General features: G+C 44.2%; 1 long non-coding RNA gene across 1 annotated transcript; it reads left to right on the plus strand.

Annotated features, from left to right (window-relative positions):
• The first annotated feature begins 281 nt into the window (after window positions 1-281).
• Window positions 282-1,109, plus strand: LOC146547258 (uncharacterized). Its single transcript, XR_014890775.1, has 3 exons — window positions 282-333; window positions 733-794; window positions 1,016-1,109. It is a non-coding gene; the product is annotated as an uncharacterized LOC146547258 (long non-coding RNA).
• Window positions 1,110-7,552: the final 6,443 nt, after the last annotated feature.

Genomic DNA, 7,552 nt, shown 5'->3' on the forward strand with positions numbered 1-7,552 from the left:
GGGAGATGTATAAACATTCATTATGTGTGTTCATAAGCAGAATGGGAATACATGCACCTGCGTAGCTTATTAATATGTTTTAAAAGCTTGTGCTGATGATCACATTTAAATGAAAGTTGCTGAACCCTAACTGCAGGGGCGATTTTAGCCCATTTTCGGGGGTGCTTCAGCATACAGTACTGTACTTGTTTGAGACGTAACATTTTAACACCAAAAGTATAGATAACCCCCCCCCCTCCCAAAATGGTTTGTTCCAGCTCGCCTCTCCCCTACTCTGGCTCTAGCACCGTTGCTGCCAGAGCGATGGTGGCTGAGACGCAGCAGAGCGGAGGTGTAAGTGGTTGGCTTAAAACAGGACATATTAGCTGCATTTAACCTTCAGTTACTCTTTATATAGTTAGGTAGGAGTCAGACCATGTTTCTTTTTAGCTGAAAAACATTACACCCAGGTAACCTGCAGTGTTGAAAGCGTGTTTTCCGACGATGTTTGCTGCTCTACAATCCGTCCTGCTCTGTAGTAAATTCAGCGACATTTGACCGTCCTGTTGCTCCCATTGAAATGTATATAACCTATTTAAAATCTAAAACTTTAAGTTGTCGGCAGCCTACTGTTGTTACCACTGTCCTGTTTGAAATGGATACTAACTAGCTAACTGACTGAATGCCTATTAACCTTATAACTCCTGTTGTGTGTGTGTGTGTGTGTGTGTGTGTGTGTGTGTGTGTGTACAGAGAGACAGCCAGGTTCATAATGGATATAAGGAATTTTTTTCAAAAAAAGGAGCCACATTCAGGTAAAAGTGTAAAATCAAATGATCCATCAATCAAGAATAATGTTGGATCAGTGTTTCAATATTTATATCTTTTATTAGATTTTCGTGTGGTTTGGTTATTTGCCTTTTGGTTGAAAGTAGACTGAGAGAGGACTTTTTGTTAGCGATCTTAATAGAATTTTTTTCATATTAATGTAATTTTTCATCTAATTGAATACAATCTGTTTGTGTATGATTGTCAGTCTGAAGAGGGAGAGAGGAAAGAGGAGAACATGAGGAGAAAGTACAAGGTCAGGAAGAACCAGGTAAGAAAACAGACAGGGAACAGTGACAGGCACAACAGAAACTGTTAAACTTACAAAGAGAAAAAAAAAAACTAATTTTACTCATACAATCTGGAGGTTGTGTTCTCCCTATATTAAAGCTGTTATACAGAATCTGCAAAACAAACTGGGTTGAAACATTTTTGACCCTCTTTAACAACATTCCAACATAACATTATAATGGCTTGGGGAGATTAAAATTAATGATATATTTTTATGTGGTTCAGCCACAACTCTAAAGTCTTGCTAAATTTTGGACCGTCCAGTTGTCTGTATGACTGCTGCAGTACGTACATCACATTTGCACACTATCAGAAAGTGCCAGACAGCCCTGGTGGAGTGAGGAGCTGTAAAGAGAAGCAGAGTGCTCTGTTTATATTCTAAAAATGTTTTAAGCTTGTTTCAAAGATTCTGTACAGCAGCTTTAAATGTTTTCCAAAAGCACACATACACTTATCAGTGTTTCTCAAACTTCTTACAGTGTGTACCACCTGATAAAAAGGTCAAGCTCTCCTAAGTACCACTATGAAAGCATGAAACTCATAAATCTTGCAACACAAAATTAGTATTATTAAATTAGTAAAATTAGTATCTGTAATAAAGATTTTTTCATACATTGTATACATTCTACCACAGGCAAAGTTGCCTCCATTTTTATAGTTTTTATTAATATTTTGTAATAATTTATTTGTAATAATTTCTTCTGTTTTGGGAGTGTTTTTTTATGTATCTGTATTATATTATAGATACACATTAAAAGTGAATCTCTGTCCAAAAAATGCACTCAGTTTACTTTTTACTCACTATGAGCATCATTCATTATTCTTGCCCAGTAATTAAGGTTAGGATTTTTTCTATTCCAATCCATTCTTCTTTGGCAGCATTTAAATAATCTTAATCAGATTTGATGATTTTGTTACAGACTTTTCAAAAAAGTGTTTTGCTTTTCTTTCATAAATGTGGGATTAAATTGTGTTAAAATGTACAAAACAGTGATGTCATGTTTTGTGACGAGGACCCAGGCACAGAGAGACTTGATGAATTTAAGAATCTTATGATTTAGTAAAGAAATTTGCAGACTTGCACAGAGATGGTAAAATTATGATGACTGATAACGGAGACGAAGACAACAGACGATGAGGACAGGGAGGAACAGGGGTTTAAATGCACCAAAGAGAACCGAGAGAACTCAGGACAACATTTAAGGATGCAGGGACTGACAGAGACAGGTTTATCTTGCCTGGCTGAGCAACTTTCTGGGTGCTCAGCACCCCAAAAGCTCTGATCCTAGAATCGCCCCTGCCTAACTGCCATTCTTACGTTCACCCTTAAATGACATATTAATCTGGATGAACCCAGTTCATACCTTTAATTATATCCAGTTATTCGAAAACATGGGACTGAAAAATGATCCCAAAAACATTTGTGAGTGAAAAATAAAAGAATTAAGGACATGCTTCCACCATTCTGTTCCTAATAAGAGAATTTTATATTTGTTCCTTATTTTTTGTGGCAGTTTTGAATTACCATAAATAGGGTCCTGCTTAGGACAGTGTTTGAGTTTTGATGAACTGAGAGACTCTTGAGCCTGCAATTTTTCATCTTTAATGTGGAGCCCACTTTAATCTCCTATTTGACATTTTCTTGCAAACTCCAAAAATCACAGCTGTCTCTTATAACCTTCGTCTGATTGGTGCAGCTGCAGAACACCATATTTTTATTTCAGTCTCCCTTCACCTCCCTTGTCAAATCACTCAAATCAAATCACTTTTTATTGTCACATCACATGTGCAGGCACACTGGCACAGCACATGCGAGTGAAATTCTTGTGTGCGAGCCCCACAAGCAACAGAGATGTGCAAACACAACAACACAAACGAGCAAAATACAAGAATGGCCAACCTGAAACTAATAAATATATGTACAATATATAATAGTGTATGCATTTCTGGATGTGTATACTAAATATTTTCCTACGTGTGTGTGTGTGTGTGTGTGTGTGTGTGTGTGTGTGTATACACATTTTTACAAATTAAATAGTAAAAAAAATAAAATAAAATAATAATAATAATAATAATAATAAAATATATAAAATATACAGAGTTGAATATGTGCAAAACAAGTGGCATTTATATACAGTGTGGAGTGCATAATGTTGAAGTTCCAGTAGTGAAGCTGAGGTATCTATGACGTGTTCAGCAGTCTGATGGCCTGATGGAAGAAGCTGTCTCTCAGTCTGCTGGTTCAGGACCGGATGCTGCAGAACCTCCTTCCTGATGGAAGCAGTCTGAACAGTTTATGGCTGGGGTGACTGGAGTCCTTGATGATCCTCCCCGCTTTCCTCAGGCACCGCTTCCTGTAGATGTCTTGGAGGGAGGGAAGCTCACCTCCAATTATCCGTTCAGAGCACCGCACTACTCGCTGGAGAGCTTTGCAGTTGTAGGCGGTGCTGTTGCCATACCAGGTGGTGATGCATCCAGTGAGGATGCTCTCAATGGCACAGCGATAGAAGGTCCTGAGGATGCGGGGGCTCATGCTGAATCTTTTCAGTCTCCTGAGAAAGAAGAGGCGCTGCTGCGCCTTCTTCACTGTTTTGTTTGTGTGTACTGACCACGTAAGATCCTCAGCCAGGTGTACGCCAAGGAACCGGAAGCTGCTCACTCTCTCCACAGCAGCGCCGTTGATGGTGATGGGGGTGTGTACTTCTCTGCACCTCCGGAAGTCCACTATCAACTCCTTTGTCTTTGCGACGTTGAGGGTGAGATGGTTGTCTTGACACCAGTGGGTCAGGGCGCTGACCTCCTCCCTGTAAGCCGTCTCATCACCGTTGGTGATAAGACCCACCACTGTAGTGTCGTCCGCAAACTTCACAATGATGTTGGAGCTGTTAGTGGCTGTGCAGTCGTAGGTGTAGAGTGAGTACAGGAGAGGGCTCAGTACACACCCCTGTGGAGCACCAGTGTTCAGTGTGATGGGGGATGAGGTGATGCTGCCCAGTCTGACCACCTGGCGTCTGTCAGACAGGAAGCTAAGGATCCAGCTGCAGAGGGAGCTGCTCAGTCCTAGATCCTGCAGTTTCCTGTCCAGCTTCGAGGGAACGATGGTATTGAATGCTGAGCTGTAATCTACAAACAGCATCCTCACATACGTGTCTCTCTTCTCCAGGTGTGACAGGGCAGTGTGTAGTGTCAGGGCTATGGCATCATCAGTGGACCTGTTGTGGCGGTATGCAAACTGTAGAGGGTCCAGTGAGTCGGGTAGTGCAGAGCAGATGAAGTCCCTGACCAGCTTCTCGAAGCATTTGCTTACGATGGGGGTCAGGGCTACAGGTCGCCAGTCGTTCAATGAGGAGATGGTGGAGGATTTGGGTACAGGGACGATGGTGGCCATTTTGAAGCAGGCTGGGACTACAGACAGAGAGAGGGAAAGGTTGAAGATGTGCGTGAACACTCCAGCCAGCTGAGCCGCGCATGACCTGAGGACGCGGCCGGGAATCCCGTCCGGACCAGTAGCTTTGCGTGCGTTCACCTTCCTGAAGCACTTCCGCACATCCTCCTCAGACACAGTGTGCGCACTGACGTCATCCGCGGTGCGCACACTGTCCGGTCTCATGGTGTTCGCTGTGTCGAATCTAGCGTAGAATATGTTTAGATCCTCACACAGAGAGGCCGTGGTCTGCGGTGTGCTGGTTTTCCCTCTAAAGTCTGTGATCGTGTTTAGTCCCTGCCACATACTCCGAGGGTTGTCAAACTGTTGTTCCACCCTGTCCCTGTACTCACGTTTGGCTGCTTTGATCGTCTTCCGGAGTTGGTAATGTGCGTGTTTGTAGTCCGATGTGTTCGCGGAGGCAAAGGCGGTGTTCCGTGCCGCGCGAACATCTCCGTTAATCCAGGGTTTTTGATTTGGGAAGGATTTGACTGTTCTGGATGGGACGACATCTTCCACGCATTTCCTGATAAATCCACAGACTGAGTCTGTGTATTCATCAATGTCTCTGGCGGCCACGTGAAACATTTCCCAGTCCGCGTGATCAAAACAGTCCCGCAGCGCAGACTCCGATTGGTCCGTCCAACAGTGCACCGCCCTCCGGGTTGGAGCTTCCTGTTTCAGCTTCTGCCTGTAGGCGGGCAGGAGCAGGATGGAGCAGTGATCTGATTGGCCGAATGGGGCGCGGGGGAGGGCTTTGTACGCATCCCGGAAAGAGGTGTAACAGTGGTCGAGTTGCCGGTTTCCACGTGTGTTGAAAAGGATGTGTTGATGGAGTTTTGGTGAGACTTTCTTCAGGTTTCCCTTATTAAAGTCTCCGGCTGTGATAAACGCTGCCTCTGGGTGTGCGGTTTCCTCGCTGCTGATCACGCTGTACAGTTCCCTGAGTGCACGGTCAGTGTCGGCTTGTGGGGGAATGTAAACGGCCGTAATAATCACTGCTGTAAATTCCCTCGGTAGCCAGAATGGCCGGCACTTAATCATCAGGTACTCCAGGTCCGGTGAGCAGAAGGATTTGACCGGGTGCACGTTCGCATAATCACACCAGCTGTTGTTGATCATGAAACACACACCACCGCCTCTGCTTTTCCCAGTAAGATCCTGTGACCTGTCCGCGCGGTGCACAGAGAACCCCGGCAGTTGTATTGCGGAGTCCGGTACTTTGTCCGATAGCCAGGTTTCTGTGAGGCAGATCACGCAGCAGTCCCGCATCTCTCGCTGGAATGAGATCTGTGCCCGAAGCTCGCACAGCTTGTTCTCCAGAGACTGCATATTAGCCAGTAATAAACTGGGTAACGGTGGTCTGTAAGTGCGCCGTCTCAGTCGAACCAGAACGCCAGATCTTCTCCCTCTGCGTCGGCGTTTGCGGCCTCCAGGGCCAGAGAACAAAGGCGTCTCAGGTGAGATGAATGGGGGGTCTGCAAACGGAGCGTCCGTGTTGCAAAACTTGAACTCCGGAAAGTTATAAGAAAGACCGTCTTTTATGTCCAGTAAGGTTTGTCGGTCGTACACAAGGAGACAAGTGCTGCTCGTGAAAAAATAAAGGAAAAGTAAAATTAAACACAGAAGAAAGCCGTTGCTTGGGGGAGCTCGCGACGAGGCTGCCATACTCGGCGCCATCTTGATCACTCTTGTGAGGCCGTGTCTGCAAGTCCAGCCAAACAACTTTCCCGCCATGGAGGCCAGATCGGAATGTAATCAGCAACAGAGCCTCGGAAGCACAGCCCCGCGTCAAAACACTCAACGTGAGCAGAAAAACGTAACCAGGTAGAGCTATGCCTTGTGCTCTCCTCTCTGTCCGTTGCTGAGGCCGGAGTCAGCGGGACGGTGGCCCCACTGCTGGTGACTCAGTGTGGGATAATCAGTGTGCAGCCAGAGTCGGGATTACATCGGAGCAGGTAACGCGGAACGGTTGGCTGAGGGCGAGCAAGGTGACAGGGTTGAGTAGGGAGTAGGGGGTTCTCTTGCCATCAGCAGACCCAGCGTGAGATGTGATAATCACAGCCCACCGTGAGCCCCATAGCCTGTCCGCAAACCAGCTATTACTGAGTGCAATCACGGAGACGGAGGCCCATCAAAAATAAGGAAACAAAAAGACACAGCGGTACCTGCTTTTCTGTCTGATAGACACACTTCTGTTTGGGAAAGGCATAAATGAAGTTACTGAATAAGCTGGAAGATTCGGGTACTTGAAATCAGCATGAAGGTGTGAATCAGAAGATAATATTTTTTCCACAATAGCAAAATGTTAAAAGCTAAAATTGTTGTTTTGGGTTTTTTTTTCTTTACAATCAACACTTATTACAACCAGAAGAGTCTGTTCAGTGACAGGTTGCTTCTCCCAAAGACAAGAACTAACAGACTTAAAAACTCCTTTGTCCCACACGCCATCAAACTGTTTAACTCCTCTCTGGAGGGGAGAGGGAGGGGAAACAGGAGGACAAAGGAGGGAACAACTAAGCTGTAGTGCCTCTTCACCTCACTGTGCAATACCTTTTGTGCAATACTTTTGTAAATAGTCAACGGTGCAATAGACTCAATACTTGAAATGTGCAATTCACTTGTATTTTTATTTTTATTCCTATTTATTCTATTTATCCCCTTCGTATATTTTATTTATATTGTCTCTGTATTTATATATATGTGTGTGTGTATAACTCTGTAACTTCTGTCGGTGCTGTGCTTTTTTGGAAATCGAATTTCCCAGAGGAACCCACCCGAGGGATTAATAAAGTTCTATCTTATCTTATCTTATCTTATCTTATCTTATCTTATCTTATTAAGCTATTAAGAAAAGAAAACCATATGTTAGCTGCTACAGGCTCCAGCCTCCCAGCAACCCTGAGCTGGGTAAGTGATTACAAGAATGGATGGATGGATAAGTGTCCAATATATGCACCACAAAAAGTGAAGTATTAGCTAATTTACACAGTATATTATGAAATAATTAGACTTACATCTTAAAAGGGT

The sequence above is a fragment of the Mchenga conophoros genome, linkage group LG23, assembly GCF_057382185.1.
Source record: "Mchenga conophoros isolate Kocher_MC1m ecotype Shallow Benthic linkage group LG23, M_conophoros_male_GT1.1, whole genome shotgun sequence".
In the NCBI taxonomy this organism is placed as follows: Eukaryota; Metazoa; Chordata; class Actinopteri; order Cichliformes; family Cichlidae; genus Mchenga; species Mchenga conophoros.